This window comes from Lasioglossum baleicum, chromosome 4 (assembly GCF_051020765.1).
Source record: "Lasioglossum baleicum chromosome 4, iyLasBale1, whole genome shotgun sequence".
Taxonomy (NCBI): domain Eukaryota; kingdom Metazoa; phylum Arthropoda; class Insecta; order Hymenoptera; family Halictidae; genus Lasioglossum; species Lasioglossum baleicum.
The window spans coordinates 19,820,609-19,841,381 of NC_134932.1; the positions used below are offsets into that span (position 1 = coordinate 19,820,609).

A 20,773-nucleotide genomic window follows, 5' to 3' on the forward strand; every position below is an offset into this window, starting at 1 on the left:
CGTGCTGAGTCTAAAGAGTACCTCAAAATTGATTACACAAGATCATTGCAGAAGGAATTAGAAAATGGGGACGATTGTTTGGGTTAAGCGATGAACTATGAATATTGAAGAGAAAAATATTTCACCTGGTCCACTTAACATGATTGCCATATATGTATGTATTCAATATGTATTCAAGAAAAACTATGAGTCTGTAATTCTACCTCGCGCAATATTTCAACCATTAGAATTGTCCGGCGGATAGTGGGTTTGTTTAGATCGAATTAGCTGTACATCGTCAGTGGTTGAAGTTAATTACAACTAGCTCGGTATTATATCCAGTAATATCAGTACACAACGTAATGACATAACTCCGAAATTAACTGCGGGAATTACTCGCAGGAGAGCAACTAATAAGTGACACACCTGAGGGCGATGATTCAAGGTAACTCGGGATGCCGATTTATTAATCCCTTGAGCGCATTCCGAATTCATTTTGATTTCGCATGAGATCGTGAAACAATTCTACGTATGCCAATCACACCGGTCGCTCAAAATTAATGATGGCGCGTGGAACGAAAAAGCAAGTTACAAAATTACAAATTACACAATTTGTAAAACAGTCAAATCATTTAACAAATTTAATTTCTTCGCATCTATCGCATTTGGTACTATTTTTTGAGCTTCAAAGGCCAAGCCGAACGTAGAGAAGGATCCAAGGGCCAAGCCAAACGTAGAGAAGAACAGCGTGTGTAACGAGAGACCACGGCAACTGTCGATGCGACGGCAACTGTCCGCGTCTCTTTCTTTCTGATGCGCTGTCCTTCCTTGCGTTCGAAACTCTCATCATCGATTAAACCACTAAATACAGTTGAAATTATATCGTGTTTGGTATCATTTTGCATTAGAAAAATGCCAGGAATATGTTGCTGAAAGTTCCACAAAAAAATAATGAAAAATAAAGAAGATTAAATATTGGTGTTACATTGTGATGATGCACGGGCGTTTGAACTGTGCCGACGACTGCGACTCTCCGCGTCGCGTTAGTAGTAGTTCACACAGATATACCGAGCCGAGATCAGATTACTAAGTTGGGGGGATATTTTTTTCGCATCTATCGTACAAAAATTTTCGCATCTATAGAAAATTTACTGTACTATTGTTTTCAAGTCAATCAATTTTTTTAGTTTCTACTATCTTGATTTTCGGATGAGACAGACTTCGATAAAAACTTTATATAAAAATCTGCTATATTGAATGATCCAAGTAATAAAAAGCCAAGAAGGGTTTACAAATCGCCAGTATATCAAACAATTCTAACAGTTTCAGTTAACCATATCGTATTCATAATTTATGGAGGTGTTAGTTCCAATCGAATGGGACACTTTCATATATTACAGTTCGACATCAATACAATATGTATATTCCAATAATTTCCGTGGCGCTTCTAATTCCGACCACCAATCCAGACAATATGTATCTACCTTCCATTTCGAGAGAGCCAGCGCGCGCACATACTTTTTCAGGTCGTAAAATGTAATTGGGTCGCGAAATACCGTAAACGCCACAGAGAAATGTTTAAAAAAAAAAAAAGGAGGAGTCCGGCTGAATTCGTTCGCCAAGGTCTCGCCGGGGAACTAAATTCGAGGTTACACGTTACCCGGGCACTAAATGTCGAAGAGGCCGCTTGTAACCCGCCGCGAAAAAATTCTACTACTTTAATTAACGTCCCCGACTTTTTGTCACGGCAAACAGAGGGGCCACGCTCGGCAACGAAGCTCAGCGTGCCCCCTCTAATTTTTCGTTTTAATTCACATGTAATGGCATCTTCTCGCCGCTCTCCAATCTCGTGGCTGGAAGTATGTCGTCGCCACTATTTATGCAACCGACAGGAATCTTTCCCCTTTGCACTCCTGGGAGTGTAGAGCGCAGAGTCGTCGCGTCGTGTCGCGTCGGCGGGCTACAAAGTAGAGCACTCGAAAAAGCACGTTTCGAAGCAGCTCTCGAGGGCTTTTTTTTACAAGAGGGAAAGCGTAAGACGTCATTGCACGTGATCTCCGGTGAATAGACGACGCGTATTCTCCTTTTTCGATTTTTTTCGCCCCCTTTCTATTCCATCGGTGTCATCGATACGAACCGTGCCGCACGCGCGCCGAAAAAGGAAAAGCTCAAAGGATTTCAGCATGAAACGACGGTTCCCTTTATTCCTATTTCGCGAGCCGGAGCGACGCGGCACGTTGATAATTAATATAGACGCTTCTTTTCACTTTGACGGATGAATCGAAATGAACCGAGCCTGTCGCGTATATTTTGCATTACCGAGTCGCTGGTTGTCATTTTTTTCGAAATGATGTTAATTGTGTTGGAACTGCTGTTGCACTGCACAGTTTCGAACAGCTTTCGGATGCTGTCAGCGTACGCATCAATCTGACCAGTTCGGAAAAAGCTACCAATTTTTTCATCCGCTGCGCGAGTTCCAATATGAAAATGCGTAAGTATCACGCAAATGTTTGTCACCGGAAAGATGCAAGAAATATGCTGAATTTATTCGATGAGTTTATACCTCTCCTTGCTTCGAACGGTTCTCGACAATGTTTACTCGAAACGATACCTGACGTGCGCGAAGAATCGTTTCTTGATGCAATTGAGTAGATGTATTTGGATGCAGGGAATGTATTCATCTCCGTGTTTTGAACGGATTGTATGCAGCACTGGATAAATCAAATCGAGTGCAGATATTATTGGACCCTTGAAATACGACTCGCATTGACAGTATGACGCGTTGCTGATTTGATGTTGGGCTGCTCTTTACTTTACCGGACTCAAAACTGCCTTTCTCCTATAAATTATGATGGATTTGGTATGTAATCCAGTAGATTTGTACCCGGAGCGGCTGTAGATCTAAGTTTCGATCCTGTAGGATCAATGGCTCAGGAGCTGTGGTCGTTTAAAGTTGAGCAATCTGCAGTATTTTTGACAAGTAAGAGCGCCGCCATATTGGTAGTGGCGGTCGCGCGCCACTTACAGAGTTGGTTGTGATTAGGTCGGGGGGGGGGGGCAAGGACCGGCGGTTCTGCTCGGTAAGCGGCCCGTTGTCGTCACTACAAACCAATATGGCGGCGCCCTTACCTGTCAAAAACACTGCAGATTGCTCAACTTTAAGCAAGCATAGCTCTTGAACCGATGATCCTACAGGATCGGAACTTCGATCTGCAGCCGCTCCGGGTACAAATCTACTGGATTACATACCAAATACATCATAATTTATAGGAGAAAGGCACAAATTTTAGGTCCGGTAAAGTAAAGTTTACCCTGATGTTGCGTACGGAAGTATCGGTACACAGCTATTTAATAAACTTTGAATATTTAGACAAAAAGTTTTACATACTTTGTAGAGTTCAAATAACATGTTAGTTAAAGCATAAATGTACCTAACACTAAGTGTACTACATAGAACAGCAGGGAAGACACACTAAAATTTATGAACATCGTTGTTACGATTATTATTCTAATAAGAGTAAACATATACTGTATTTCATTATTGATTATCCTATGTTTTTATTTTCAATTGTTTCAATTTTCTGAAAAACTTTTTCACCTTTTTGTTTCAGACATTGGAAACACGATATACTGTAGACTTTTTGATAGTACGATACTGGATACGTTGAAGTTACCGACTATCTCCAGACTATACGTTACTGGATACGTTAAACTTGAAGGCACCAATTTTCTAGAAGCTAGAATCTAGATACAGGAGAACCTGTTAGAAGTTAACGCACAAACATGGATTCTTCCTTCGATCTTCATGATAATCTGAACGTTTCGAGGAGTCTCAAAATTACGTGGGTTTCGAAAGTTTCGCATGAAGGGATCTCAAGGGGCAAAGGACTGAGCGAGGTCTGGGAAGTTGAAGAAGTCTCCAAGGGTCAATGAAGTCTTGGCGACCCCTAGAGTCGAAGAAACAAATCCCAACGTTAGAGGCATGAGGTTCGTGGGATACCCATGAAGAATGTAAAAAGTCCCAATAGCCTTGAGAGTTCCAAACACCTCGAAGATCTTATAAACTTTGGAATTTTGCATAGATTCGAAAACAATAATTCAGAAATCGCCTGAGTACTTGTCTACCATTCAATTCGTTTCTAAGCACCACAAACATGCCTTTAAAAATCCGTCTAACTTGTAGCTATCATATTGACGCATCATGGAGTTTAGGCGACGCACTATTGTGTGTAACACGTTCTAGCTATCCATTGTCCTTCGCATTACGCCCGAATCGTTTAACGTGTTACGAGTACCCAGGGTCCGATGTTATCTGTATCGAGTTTCAAAGGTCTCGTGTTCTCAATAGCCGTTGCAGGATAGCTGACGTTGTCCAGATCGAGTTCCAAGGTTCTGACATTGCTATTAGGTCCCAAGTATCCGACGTTTATTGATTGGGTTTTTGGCGTATGGTGTTGTGTTTATTAAATTGTCAGTGTCTGATGATATTCATATCGAGTTCCAGTAGTTCAATTGTACGTGTACTTGCATGGGATCGTCAAGGTCTGACAGCATTCGTATCTACTCTTCCGAGGACTGATAATGTCTGCAGTGTTTGCCAACTGGCGTTACCCACGTTAGGTCGTACTCAGTTGTACGTGAGGTATTTAGCAATTCAAGCATTTGATGGTATCGAATTTGAACAATATGTATATCGAACATGCTACTTAAGTTTTGGGAACTGTACTTGATTTTTGAATGTAACTCGTCGAAATAAATGAGCACATAACAAAACGAGATTTCAATTGTTTCGCACTTCCTGTTCTCAAAACGCTTATTTCACGCGATTGCAGCAGCTTCGATTGCCGCGAGCTTGCAATGGCCCCGGAATCCAGGTGATACATGCTGATAATAAGAGCGCACGTGCACACGTTCCCCCTGTAAGCGAGTATTCGGCGCACGGGGTGTTCAAATATTTACACTGGCATAATTACGTATTTCAGCGGCCCGGTACCACATAATTGTACTGAACGCGGCCAATATTAATATTGAATGTTCTGCCGGGCCAGTTGACGGGAATGCGCTTAATATGTTTACACCGGCAGCTGCGATGTGTGTTTTTTGTCGGGTCGCGTTTTCGCGAGAGCCCAACGATTCGATTATGATGATCCGATGAAAATCGCACGTCGACGTATGTATGTACCCGACGCATGTATACCCGGGGACATAATGTTCCGGCGATTACCTACTGATTTAATCGGTTTCCATCAAAAGTGTTTCCATGACAGACTTATCGCGCGCTAGTCTCTCGAGGCAAATATGCTTTTAATTAACAAATCGCCGACTGGACTGTGCTCCAACCATCGGCGTTTCCTTGGAATTATTCTAGAATATATATCATCGCGATGGGATGAGAACAAACGAACCCATCGCCGGAAGAGAGCACGTATCGAAATATGTATGGTGGAAAAAAACACCGAGCGAGAGCCACGAGCCAGAATTTCACAGTAATTTTCTCCGCCCGTGGGGGTTTTCCCCGCAAATTTTTTTCCCGACGATTTATCTCACTTGCAGCCCCCTTTTTCCAACAACTTTCCGAACCCGATGCACATGCATCGCAAAAAAAACCTTGCAGTTAGCGTAACAATCAACGCCCCAGCACAATATTGGCAATATTTACTAATTTTCCATTATTTTTTATGCGCTGACCACCTCGTGCTCTTTTCCAGTCAGCTCCCATGAACCTTGTGCGGAGGGTTCGTTAAAACCACTATTGATAGACAATCCGACGAAACTGGATTAAACAGACAACAATATTCGTCGACTACATTGTTGACTTGCACTAATTTTGCTGCAAATGCATACACGTTCACCAATTTAATAATATTTACAATTTCTTCATTTGTAAACGACGCGACGTACCTACGGCATTCGCATCTACGTCACCGCATTACCACTGGAGATATTATCATCTTACCATGATATATATTTAATACTGTAATTTTGTTTTTTGGTGAAAAATAAAGAATATTAGTTACAACAGTCAATGTGTTCTTTTTTCCCATCCTATACATGAATATTCGATATCGATGAATATTCGAATTAGTTTAATATCATCAAAAATTTTGGAGAGAAAAATTTTTCAAATTAGACAATAATTAAGATCTGTATTCGGAGAATATGATGTCAAAAGAGGTGACACGAAAATTCAGTAGTACAACTCAACGACGAGTCAGACGCTCAAAAAAAATTTAGAAAATTCAGTAGTGCAACTCGATACCAAGTCAGACGGTCGAAAATTTGCCGAAAATTTGTCGAAAGCCTCGAAAATTGAACTTTGTATTAGGAGAATATGATATCGCAGAAGGTATCCGGAATTTCAATAGTACAACTCGATGGCAAGTCGGACGGTCGAAAATTTTCGAAAACTCAGTGGTACAACTCAACAAGTCAGGCGGTCGAAAATTTTCGAAAACTCGTAGTATTACTTTATGACTCTACGAGAAGTCGGACGTTCGGGAAAAAATGATGGTTCAATAAATACTACACATACACAGATACGTTTTTTTATTACATTGTCTTTATTTATTCCTTGCAGATTCATACATGTATGTATAGTATTGTATATGTACATAACTTATATTCCGTGTTACATCTGTGCAAGAAATGCACGCTCGAGCACGCTGTGCATAAACGCTTTGATCTTTTGATGACGGAAAAGGGAACCACTGTGAATGAGAGGACGCGGCATTCGGTTAACGCTTCTGTCGATGAGTTTTCTGTCGATGAGCTTCTATGTCTGACAAACCTGGTTTTCCAGAATTCTTCTCGGTAAAACTTGTGTCGGCGCCTTCAATGGAGCCAGACTCTCGAAGCACGAATGTTTCCACTCGAACAGATCCACTCTCTGGAAACGTATTTATAACAATGACGTTTATTTGACTCCGTGTCTGGCGCTCAACATCCCCGAACCACCTCTCGCGGCCCTTTAGCCGGTTCTCGCGAAATTATCACGACCCCGTGGGAACATATTTCACGCGCGACACAAATTCGCCTTAATTCAAACCCCAAGAATTCTGTGCCGCCACTCGACCACTTTTCTTTCTCCTCCACTAAGCTTCCGGGGCGTGAAATACGGGCTAGAGTTTCGACGATACGTGTTACAAATATACCTGACAAACAATTGAATCCACGCCCTCTTTTCCTGGTTTTCCGCCATCGCGGAGCCGCGTTTCTCGCTTCTACATATACTCAGGAAGCAAACCGTTTTTGCAATGGACGACCGAATTCTACGATTCTGAGTGAAAGTGTTCATATGCAGAATAAAAATCTTGAGAGTCAGTCATACTGAACAGGTGATAAATAAAAATGTATTTGATATTTTAAACAGCAATAGAACATACACCAGATTGTTTTCCAAATGTCAATACACTTACAGGTCGAAATTGGTGCTTCCCACCTTACCCATACCCGCGGAAAAACTTTGTAAGAGCGGGTCTTTGAAGAGACAGCAAAACTCCATCAGGAAAAAGTGAACAGCTTCCGCTTATCCCGTCGAACGATCTTTCGCGAGGTAGAAAGACAGACGCAGTACATTGTAACATCCCCTGGCGTGGAAGCACTCAGGCCATTGTTATCGCAGCCACTTGTGCAATAGGAAAAGGGGTGGACGTGATGTCGTTCGGCGTCGTCCGCAACATCGTTCAGCCGTTTACGTACGAAATAATTTTTAATTTCGACCGAGATACAAGCGAGAGCTGGGGAAAGAGCTCGTGTCGACCTGCGCGCGTTATCTCGATTTCCTCTTTCCAAGGGATCTTTTTTATCTCCGCTTTATGCGCGTGCCCTCCGCGGACAAAGCCGAGGGCTGCAGCTCGCAGCGAAGGGAACTTGGATCTCGCAGTAGTTATATGTATACAGAAATGGCGTATCTCCTATGAACAGCCCCACGGCTGGTGTTAACGAGCTTCGGTTTATCGTCGTCGGCGTCTTCACGGCGCGTTCATGCCGCTTACCAGTTTCAGTTTCCGTCCCCGTGAAAATTACGTGTCGCCCGTTTAAAGTTCCGCCGCGCCGCCTCCGGTATCCGAAGCGGCCAGCACGCCGATTACGAACCGCGCCGGGTACCCACCGTGAATCGAGCAATAAACGTAAACTGTTTCCTTGTATCGTCTATTGCGAAGTATGTAGACGCCACTGCTGCAATAACTTTCAGCCACCTCGTGTACCGAGCCCTCTGAATACTGTCCTGTGGCAGAATATCCCTTTAAAGGCCAGTGCCACTTGCCCCGGCGCACTCCAACGTCGACGAATATGACGGATAACTCGGTGTCCATTTTGTCGAGGAGACTGTTACACTACAAGTCAAACAAGCAGGCAATCTGGTAACACCTTAAAAAAGCAGGAACATGTCAAATCTGCTTTTGTCCTATATTTTGGCTTCCATTCATACTTTTCTACACAAGTCGAGCCATGGAGACGCAAGTTAAGGCAAGTCATAGAATTAAATACGATCAGTTTGTTTCTCAACGACCAGGTTCTCTCAACTCGGCCGCCGGAAACTTATTAATCTCCAGAAACGAGAAAACTTCGAGTCTGTCGAGGGCGATTCTTTAAATTAACTTACCAACTCGGCGCCGCACCGGCGCTGGCCAACTTGGGACGAGCCAAGCTCCGAGAGCTAGTAAGTTTCGGCCAGGTGAAATTACGTGTTGCCGTTTGAACTTGAACCAATGTCTTTGATCCGATCGGAACGCACCACGGAAATTCGATTCCCGCCGAATTGCGGCGCACGTTCCGCTCGAGGCGTCGCCGTCACGTAACGATGCGATGGTGTCGGCCTCGTACCTCTAGTCAAATAATTATCGCACGATCCTCGGCTGGCCTGCAGCGATTCCTCTGTTCCAGACGACACGTTTCGTTCCTTCGGACGAACTTGCCATCGAAAGTTTGCTTCATTGTTGGACCGTGCGGAAATCGCGTGCGACGCGCGTCGCGTCGGTCGTTCACGTTATGCTACGTTAAAGCTTACAGGTTGATACCTGTATTTCAATTTTTAAAGATCTTTCAATGAAAATTCATCGTAGATCAAACTTCATTTCAAAGCTACAAAAAGAAGTCTATGAAATTCCAGTTTACAATAAACGCGAAGTTTAATTGGTTCCTATCAAGCCGTGCAACTCGCGGTTTCTCGGGTTCCGGTATCCTGGAGTATAATTATGCGGCGAAGATTAGTTTTCTCAGCTGTCTTATGCCTTTTTTGAAGCAATATTGTTTCTAAAATGTTTTAAATTTCTGTTTAATTGCTCAAAACTCCTTTAAATATTTATACCAATAGTAATACCAATGTCTTTTACCAATGTTTAATACAATTTTGTTGAGTGATCAATTTTCTCTCGACACAAAGCTCATCATTTGAAATATACTGTATTAATTCTTTTCTTTCTTGATGTGATGTAAATTGTTTGTAATTACACGACGTGTAGTATACACATACACGCGTGCCATTGCAGTCTCGTTAGGATTACACTAGAAAAAACATTCCATTAAAACCGTAACTTTGGAAGCAACAAAATGTAAATTAAAAGATAAATTGCACTAAAAATGTTATACACGTCTTCTGTGTCCCAGCATTAACTTTTTCTAAATTGCGGGTTGCGTTCTCGTTAACAACAGTTGACGACATAATTATACCCAGATTCATTAAAACACATAGCTTTCGATGTCCCTACCTACACAGAGAGGTGAGAAGATTGAAGTCGTTGACAAAAAAAAATATAAACGTAAGGATCTCTCCTGCGACCTCAAAGTGTGAGCTAATCTTTGAACTCCAATTTTCTCAGCTACGTTGCCACATGTACGTGAAAGGAGTCTCAAAACTGCGATTACCAAGGACAGACAGGACCGTCAAAATTTGAAACTTGATACCCAGGGGATCTAGCGACGTATTGTAGTTTCGGCAAGTAAATTATGGCAGTTTTGCGGACACACGCCGTTGATTGCCGCTGTCCTAGGTACAGAGAAAGAGCGGAGGAAGGAGAAGAGAGAAGAGACAGAGATAGAGGGAGGGGTGGTTGAGCTAGGAAGTTGTTCAAACTTCCGTCTCCAGCAAGAGAAAGTTACAGGGTAGTCGAAAACCGCGACGAATTCCACGAGAGAGAAAGGAAGCGTGGATTAGGGGAAGGGAGAAAATTAGTCTCGCTTGGGAACCTTTTGAATTTTCCTATTTCCCTGATCTCTACACAATCTGCAATTATCAACCGAAATGGTAATAGAACCTGGCCAAGAATAGCGTTCGATTCCACGGAGGAGCTTAATTCGGTTGCATGCGCAGATAACTGCGATTGTTACCGAACCAGGAAGATTTGCTGCGTACACTGGTGCATTTTGAATCTTGGGAATTCCACATTGCGCTCAGCCAAACGAGGCAAATTTTATTCATTATACATTCTGAGGCGCCATCTCTCTCGTGCGAAGCTTTTCTGTAACATAAAGCTACGTCCAGTAGTGTACTTCACGCGTGTACAAATAAAAAACAAACGATACTGAAAACTTATTCTTCAAACCTGTAACCACGTCGAAATCAACTTTTTTCTAACTTTTCAACAATTTAGAAAATAATTTTCGAGAATACTTTTACTTGCCTTACTTGTGTCACGTTCAGTGTGAAAGCAGTTAATGATAATTGATAAAATCAATCATGTATAATTCATGACATATATTGTCTGAATTTCTTTTTATACTTGCTCTAATAATGATGTACGAGAAATAAAATATCAAATATTATAATTGATAATTAATGTCGAACTATCGTATATTATACCACATTGCGTGCGATAGAATTAAGAAAACTCATTTTGAATTTAAATCTTCATTGAACGAATTAAAAATGTAGCGAAATTTATTTTATTAAATGATCGAGTCATTTTCAAATATAAATTGTGAGCGAATATTCGTTGAAGCTTGTTCATCACTGAAGAATGTGAAGATTTTTCAGAAGAATCGATGAGCGATGGATTGTTTCTCGATCTATGAGATGCGCAGAGCAATATGATCCAGCCAAGCAGATGATAAAAGATGCAATGTACACGGTTAAGAAGAAAGCGATTAAGAAGAATTCGATTAAAAGGAATTGGTGATGATGTAGCCACCTTATGAAGATTAAGCCTCGAACAATGGATTGGCTAATCTATAAAAGGGATGGTTCCTCATCAGGACCAGTTCAGTCAATATTAAAAATTCTATCGATCATTATCGTACATCAATTAAAAGTTCAGTACAGTGTGTGTGTGTGTGTGTTATCCTGCTGGAGTATAATTAGTGAAGTTAAAGTTAAATAGTGTTAATCAGTCGAAGATATTTTTTTTATACATCAACAACATCAACGACAAAATCACCACACATCATACCGATGCGTGCGAAGCGGTCGTGTAGAACAACACTGTGAGGGCAAAAAAACTGCGTATCGGTAAATACTAACAATTTATAATAAAATCATAATAACTCTATGCATCCGAAATTTGATACTTAGAATATACTCTTGTTCATTTTTATTTAAATCAAAACTTCAAATCAGTTTTAAAAAGAGTTTACCCAACTTCGATTTCACCAATCCAAATCCTCAATTACCCGAACCGAAGCCGGTGAAAATGCAGGTAGGTTCAAAACCGCGTTGTATCTCAATTCTACTCTTTAAATTAAACTATTCATCTTTCAAACGTCCACCTTAGGAAGTAACACTTGTCTTTTACTTACTCTTCTAATAGTGTGTTACATAGTGTAGGGGTGTGAATGTTTAGAGTGACTGTGGACGCGACATCGTGGCGCTAACGTATTTGGGTCCTGTGTGAAAGGAAGTCTGTTTGGGCCGATTAGTCCGAGGTGTGAAAGAAGAGTGTTTGGGTCTTAGTGACAAGCATCGAGAGTTTTCCGAATGGATGCGAGACTGATAGAGAGAGAGAGAGAGAGAGACAGAGAATAGGAGTGCGAGAGAGAAGAATGGAAATGGATAAAAGGAACTAATGCAAGGGCTGAGAGGTCAGAAGTGTGAGAGTCGAGTGCGAGTGAAGTTGCGTGTTGCGTGCTGCGAAGAGTTAATAAAGTGTTAGAAGTATTAGAGCTAAATTATTTAACCCGCGATACGCCGCACTCAAGGCGTGGGAGTTCCTGCAAAATATTCCTACAATAGTTACCTCTGGTGGCACGGTAGAAGCAACGATACCGAACCGTATCCGTCACACACGACGCGACGGCACCATTACCCCTATTACATTAACAAGCAGATTAGCAGCGATTCGGGGGTTTGTTTACCGAGCACGCAGGAACGTCTGCGCGAGTGCTCCCCCAGATCCTTTGACGAGGACGAGCTTATTCCGCGTCGATTCGTCGCATTATCCGCGGCTCTTTGGTTTCAGTGTTTCTCAGTCATTCCCCACCCTTCTTGCAGAAGGGCTTGTTCCCGTCATCCCCCGTCTTCTGCACGCCAACCCTAGGCCAGGCCACGTCTCTTGTCACACCGGTGCCGCCTGTTTTCTCAGGTCCCCTTCAGTTTCACACCGGGACCGAGCTCGTAACTAATTACAAATCTAATCAACGGGCTGGGCTCGTTCGTTGCGAACCGCTGCGCCCGACAGTGAATTTGTACAAGATCATTGTGCATAATACAGTCGTCTGTGTGCGAGCGCCAGACACAGGCGCGTTGGCTCTGTCGTTTACTCTCCCAGGAACGTTATTACAAAACCGGCGCGAAGATAGTTCGCTGCCCGGACTTTATGGGTTAATACCGAGCTACCGAGACGCCTTCAACCCTTTTTTTCGCGAACGACACCCTCGACGACCCGCCGCGAAATGTTAATGCGTAACGAGCGTCATTTTTGGACTTTCTTCTGGCGAGGCGGGAAAAGCTGCTCGCCCCTTGGGAACAAGCGTAGTTGTCTGGCAATGCCGAGGATAACTGGGTTTAATGGGGCTGCCGCTTTTTATTCTGGAACCTGAGGGTGCAGTTGGGCCTGTAACGACGATACTAAACCGTAGAAAGAAAGCAAACACTGTAGGAAAATTTGTTGTTGGCTGCTTAGACTTTCTTTGCGGTGTTAACGCTAGTACTAAACGTGACTTGTTCATGTACATTCGAAGCACGCTAACAAATTTTTCACGAAAACATTTGGTAATTATACAAAAAAGATTTTGATGACCTTGAAATATGTTGACAAGCTCATCATTCTCAACAACTTTTTCCTGTATATGTTGCAGCCTGATCTGCGTTTCTTATTTCTATTCTTAACATAAGACAATTTGCGATACTTAAATTGTAGCGAATCACGATCAAATTGCATTTCATTTTCACACTTAATACTTCATTTTGCCATGAATCACTTCTCGATCAATTGTGAAATCGATTAGTTCGCTGTGAGTATTGCATATATTTAAAAATTCCTTTGAGAAAAGGTCAAGTTTGCAATACTTTATTCCACGGATCTCAACCGATCCAAAGGTGAAGAACTACTGTATTGGTTCACGACACATTTTCATCCACCCTGTTGCAAGCAGCGCACGCAACAAGGCGCGTAAGAGGTCTGGCCGTGCGTAACGTGTTTACCGATCGATCGAGGAAAAGTAAATTGATTCTCGGCGGTGACGGCAGTTCGCGACCGATCCGAAATTCCGTCTGGAGCTTTGAAAGGCCGGTTTGGATCGGCAGTTCGGCGAGTTAAAGTGAAACCCCGGGCTCCGGGAACCGGCGGCACACCCCCGACAATAGGTGTCCCTTCTGACTCCGAGGGCGGAACGGCAAAGGGAAACGCGGCTAATTTCCTGGCAAGCGGAGTGAAACCGATCGAAAACGACGCTCGGGGAGCGAGTAAATAACGGGGATTGGATCGACGATCGAATTTGTTCCCCTTTCGCCGGGAAAGAAAAGGTCTCGGAAATGGAAAGCAATTCCTCGCCGACCGACCCCGCCATTTTACTCTATGTACGCGAGAGCGTGGTAAAGATCGCGTGTCTCTTCGACCCTTCGACCCGCCCTCGTAGTCTTCTTTTTCGATCATCGTGTCACGGATATGGGACTCCACTTGTTCGGCTTGCAACCACCGTGTGTCCTCTGGCCGAATACCGAGGGGAGTGTAATTGAGTGGAGGCGTTGTGGCTGCCGAAAAGTATTTGGAAAGTGTTTCTGACCTCCTGTATTTGTTTCTGAATTTGTGTCGCATTTAAGTTTGCTAAACAGCTAAAAGATATTGTACATCAAGTTTCAGAGGGTCGTTTATTTATTATTTTTTATTTTTTTATTATATCAAGTATACGAATTAATGTAATTTTTACCAACGGCTAGGAGCTCCAGGAACACAGCTCACCTCAAAATTCATAGACGCAAGGGTAGAATCGTTTGCGTGCAGTAAAACGCTATTTCCAGAACAGATCATTCAGGTAGATATTAAGAAAAAAGTCCCAGAAGTCAGCTCGTGGAAACGGGATGAAGTCGTGACTTTTGTTTCTATCGTTGGCGCACCGTCAGGTAAACGAGCAAAGCAATCAAGGATTAAACATTAATTAGTAACGGGTTATCGCTGTACGCGCAGCCGTCGGGGCGTACTGTGCTTGGTGTCCTTTCAAGAAAAATGTCAACGGGACTACAGTCTGTCGAGTGGCGGCAGAGCGTTGGGAGACAAATATTAACGCCGACTGAGCGAGGAGGAAGAGTTATTCTTGCACGAGCGCTCTTAAGAAATTTCTCGACAATTTCCCATTCGAAATCTCGCATCCGTGAGCGCAATGATTTTCAGAAGACTCTCGTGCCGAGAGAACCGAGAAAACTCTCGCCAGAATTCATTTTCCGCGCCATTTAGACGCCGCCGCGCCACGCCCTTTACAAAATGTTGCTTTCATCGTTCTTAATAAATGATTAACAAACGAACTGCGACCTTCGGCTCGCGGTCACAAAGGAATTCGCGAGAACAAACTGATAAATGCGTTCTTACTAGGCAACAAAGTAAGTTTCGAGAGATTCATCCATTTAATAAGAATTTTTCGTCCGGGTAACTATAAATTCATCACTAAAGTCAAGTACCCTTGACTTGTAATATCGACGCGAACTCGTAGTGAAGTTTCTTTTAAATCGAAATACGATTATGTCGATATATATAAATATATATAAATATAAATTTTCTTTTTCATATAGAACATTATGAATAAATTGTAAAACATGGGCTGCACTTTTCGCGTGTTCTAGCAAGTTTGCATATTAAACACAATTTATTTTTATACTAATCCTGTTGGATTCGTTTCCCAGCGCCAGTTAAAATCTCGAATTACTAAAACGATATTTTGGAGCGCTGTGCATCGCGCGTCGCGGAGAATGATGGTTGGCACGGGCGGCCATTACTGTCCCGACAGCCTTTACGACGAACACGGGAATAAATAGGAGTACCTACCCAGCTGCAATCAGGTAAATAGAATAAAAATCGGATTAACGTGGTAGCGGACAAGAACGCCGCCGGTATCACGGAATCACTTTCGAGATTAAAACCCGGTGCGCAGCAGCGCGATCGTCGTCGCCGGTCTACGTTATCAGGTGGGCGGTATAAATAGTTGTTATCATATTCCCCGTGCCATTGCGAAACCGCGAGACAGCTTCCGCGGGCCAGCTCAACGGAACACCGATAAACGGAAACCGCTCTTATTGCGGATTTTTGCGCGGCCCGGACGCGCGGTAACAAACCGGCGCGTCGCCGGTAATTAAATAACCGGAGTTGTAAAACGTGTCCGCGAGATCGGCCGAGTGAATTCATGCACACTATATTCGTGTCGTTCCGTCCGGACCCCGTCATTCAGGCCGCATAATCCGATAAACGTGAGCGGAATCGTCGCCGCGACAATCGCGGACCGACGCCCGCCATTCTGTCTCGCGTTACCGAATGTTCACGCAAATATATTGCCGTGGCCGACGCGAATAATTATCGCTCATTGCTAGATAGCTGCTAACATATACAAAAATATATATAAAAAAACTTTTTAAAAACCACGCTTTGTAAAAATGCACTAAAGAGGAGAAAATAATTTTTCTCCTTTTTTTCTCGAAGCATTCGAAATGTGAAAGTATTTGATGAATCTTCGATTTTCTCGAAAATGAGACTTCGCGCAACAAAGTTTTATGTCACGTTTCCGACTTACGAAATCCCTTGTATGTATAAAGCTTTTTAATGTCGCGTGAATTTTAATTAAACAGGATGAGAACGTTTGTTTAACAAAAATGAGAGAAATCGGCGGAAAATCTGCAAGTACGAACGAACGAAAAACGGTATCGCAAAAGTGTAGAGCATGTAGGAAACATAATTTACTGTCGTTAACAGGGAACGCTTCGCGAACGTTATCAGGTTCTCGGACTGATAAGCCGCGCGGCGTAAGATGAATGGTAATGTCCAGATAATATCAGCATCCGCCGTTTCGCTAAACCGTTCATTAATCAAACTTTCCGTATACTTATTGTTCGATCTCCCGGGACTGTAGATTGATGCGAGCAATCGGTTTCCACGACTGAACGATGAATTTCTCGCGCACGCGATCCGAGACCGGCGTAATTATCTAATTACTCGTAGAAAATTATCTCGGACCTTGAGCAATCAATACAGCAGCGTAACGCTCTCGGAAAATCGTCGTTTTTAATAAACCTCCAGTCGTCCGACCGATGAATAGATTTAATTATTTTTTAATAACTTCCCCTCCCCCGCTGCTCATGTTATCTAATTTCCGGATCCATCGCAACTTTGTCGGCTCATCCATCTCGAGCCACTGCAAATTAAAGAAACTTTAAAACTTCGTTGTCCATTACGCAGATCGCGCGTTTTCTTGCCTTAATGGATGATGAATAAAATCCACTGGTAGAAATGTCTCGCTGTATAAACTCCGATGAAATCACGTTATCGCTGTACCGTCATGCATTTATGATGGTCGCAAATTGAAAAAGATAATAGTACGTTTTTATATCGAGCAACGTTCGCGACACTTTTATTTTTATCTTATGCGATATTTTAATGAAGGATGTACAGTGGTTCATGAAAATGAGAATTTGTATGAACGTATGTATTATAGTAGACACCTAGTTCATCTATTTGAAATAATTATGACTAGACTGCGGACTTTTATACGAAACAAGAATTTTCTGCATTCGTTCCAAGATACAGGAGCTATGTAGACATTTAGTTCCTCTTTAAATAATTTTAATGGATTGAAAATAATACAACACACTATTTTAAAATTCTTTAAATATGTCCACTGCATAAAATCCACAGTCTAGTCATAGCATAACTAACGTCATCATTAGACTGCGGATTTTATGCATTTATGACAAAAATGGTTACGTACAATTTAAAACAGAGGAAATATTAAGAATATTTAAGGCCACCAGTGTATGAATTTCACCTTAATAAGTTAATGAAAAGAAGAATGAAATTTTTATTTGGCTTCTGTCTCTCGCAATCAATGTAAACATTTTTTATTTTGCATAAAGATCCGCAGTCTAGTCATCATATATAGTATACATCCCGTTTTGAACGGGACCGTCCCGTTTTTAGGTAGCCTACCCCGTTGTCCTCAAGCACAGCTTCAGGACGCCGAAATGTCCCGTTTTTAGAAAGAGAGCAACCCATGGCAACGATTTCAAAAAAGGATGTGAAAAATCTAAAAATCATCCGACGGTAGCGCCTAGTAGAACAGCGATAACGACATGCCAATAAGTCTCACACATTGTAAGTCGGCCAGAACTAGTTTGCTGGCTCCTCGGTTTACACTGAAGCAAGTTTCTTCTTTAGAAAAATATAAGACCACATAAATCCTTTATTTTCACGTGTTCATTCCTGCTTTTTCATTAATAAATAGAAACTATGAAGAAATATGCGTTCTCTTGAATACACATACTATGTATTACTTAAAAATTAGTAGATGTCCCGTTTTGAGGAAAAAAATAAATGGTCACATTAGTCGTGGCTAGACTGCGCGGATCTTCATGCAAAATAAAAAATGTTTGCACTGATTGTGCAAGACACACGAGCCAAATAAAAGTTTCATTCTTCTTTTAATTGTCGTATTAAGGTGAAACCGTACACTTACATATTTTTAATATTTCCTCTGTTTTAAATTGTACGTAACCATTTTTTTTTTGGTACTGAATGTACCATTTACGTCGGGAATACCACGACCCCACAAAGCGATGTTTTCATCAGGTGCAACCCAGGCTGCAAGCACTTCTGACAAATCACTCAAAATGTCGCGTGATGTGTGCTGGAGACAGTGGTCGGCTTTCACAGCGGTTGTCAAAGACGCAGACACTCAGCATCGGGGACTAGATAGCCGTGGATGGCTCGTGTATTCGCGATCGAGTGGCTAATGCGCCGACATTTTGCTTGTTCGAAGAAATTACGTTTCTGGACGACCTCCAAGTGCCGCTGCCTTTGGGGGAATTAATGCGTCTTTGTGCCGACGCGTCGTCACGTAATGATTCCGGCACAAAGAGATCCATTTTGGATTCCAGCCGAGATCGCGTCGCCTGAACTTTTTCTAACACGGATTAATTAAACACCCTCGGAGTTTTGCTCGGGTCGCTAATAGAATTAGCGCGGACCAGGCAAATGTTCGCCGAGTTTATGTGCACTCCACGCGCACTTTCCTTCAAGTTACAACCGTACAGATGTATCCGCCATTAGAGTTTTTCACCGCGGTAATTTTTCTTGTTGGACACCGTAAAGTGGCCCGCGCGCAGTCTGTCGAGTGCCGTCTATCGATCGTGCTGCTTGCACGAGTGCTTCAACAATAATCGACGATGTTTCGCTTTGTCGTTCGTTGTGTTGTAGTCATCGGGAAATACAACCCTTCCGCTTACCAAATTAATTCTTCGAGCACAAGATGTTTATAAAACCTGTATGAATGCTATCGGCGCACTGGTTCGATCATTTGACATTTAAAAGCAATTTTGCAAATTACCACACTGTTACTTCAACGTTCCGATCTTAATTTAGATCATTTTCAAGAAAAACCTTCATTTGTTGTAAGCGTTTCGCCGTCCGTGATAAATATTTCGTGATATCGATCGTTTTGTTCATATACCTGTATTAATGCTATCGGCTCACTGGTTCGATCATTTCATATTTAAAAGCAATTTTGCAAATTACCACATTGTTACTTCAACGGAAGGCGTTTCGGTTAAAACAGGCCACTAATGATCATAAATATATGTAGAGGTGTACCCTGTTCTGTATAACTACCTATGTTTTCGTGTTACAGACTGGAGAGCCCTTTGAATATTGCACTTGGTGCCGTCTATAATCGAAGGACCCCCACTGATGTTGCCTATGAGCTATGCTAGTCTGATACACCGCGTGTACGACTATCTAACGTCTATCTAACTATCTGCTCGCTCACCTAGGCCTACCGACCGCCCTTTTGCGTCCTCTCCACGTGTAGGGTGGAGGTGACTGGGTTACTTGCGTTTTTACCTGATGCTTACTTGCTACAACTTGGACCTTCGGCACTGGGACTTTACGATACGGTCTCTGAGACCTGAGAGGCTAAATTGAATGCATAAATTAAGAAACCTTTTAATTGTGCTCGTCACTACGTGTCAAATGTTGGCTGCAGACCGGAGTACTAAAGAAATGCCCCGATGCTAAGAAAGCAATGACTGAAAACATTAAAAAACCAGTTCTGTTAGGTTCTAAGGAGTCTTGCCCAGTATATCAAGGATACAAATATGTACAAAATATTGTAAGAAAATGTACAGTGTTGCTAATGAGTCATTAGTAGTGACCTTTCATGTTGAAGCAACATTAAATGAATAAAATAAAAAAAGAAATTCTTCGTACGTTGTCGGTGAATTTGATAATTATCTCGACACAGTGATCAACCGTAGAAGTGTACACCGGGGAGTTTGTTGTCGCTTGTGTCGCGAATAACCATTTTTAAATTAGGTTTCTGATTACTTTAAAACTTAGCGAACTTTTTATATCAGCTCTTGGTTTGTAGGGCTGTAGGTCGTGGCTGCGGGTTCGCAAACAAGTAACTTTCTTGCTCGGAGGAACGTTGAAGAAGTGCGAGCTGTTTCTCCTTGATTAATATTCAAATTTTCATTAACGATTTTTCGTCAAGCGAGTTTTTGTCCACGTCGGGTAAAAACAGATCAATTTGTGTAGCTAAATGGAACATTCCCTTTCAAGGGGTTTAAGATTAAAATAGATGATAATTTATGGAAAATTATGAGAATGTAAAATTAGACAGGAATCCTGTGAGATAAGAATTAATGTGCCTATGTGGCTGCAACTGCATTAACTGTTGAACGTATACGACCAGCATTTCTCGCATAAGTACCTTATTCACAACAAGCTTAACTCTATCATCTGCAATCCTCAAACAGCATCAAATAGCACCTAATCCCTTGATGCGGTATCTCTTGTGAATTCTACTCTGTTCTTGGCAAATAGCTTACCCAAGCCTAATGCAACCGTATATTGCCACTTTTTGGCAGCGACTTTGATTATAAAATGTTAATAAACGGTCTTGCTTATTTTTAGTTGCAGATATTTTTAGTTGAGGACTGCTCAAACATGCTCAAATGGGCATAAACTGGGAGTCTCATTTATAGATCACAGCTATAAATATATTTCTCAGTTACTGTATGGTCTGTGTCTAGGGAATCAGAAAAAATACACATGAATAGGTTACACTGAAGAGATTCCCTTTCAAATCGACTGCAATGCTGTCATACTTCCACCATCAATGGTATACATTAACTTTGTATTGTATTCAAGATACAATTGTGCAACTTGTT

General features: G+C 42.0%; 1 protein-coding gene across 20 annotated transcripts in view; it reads right to left on the bottom strand.

Moving 5' to 3' along the window:
- LOC143208036 (disks large 1 tumor suppressor protein-like) overlaps positions 1-20,773 on the bottom strand; it is a 397,450-nt gene that overhangs the window by 363,153 nt on the left and 13,524 nt on the right. The gene's annotated exons all lie outside the window — the stretch shown is intronic.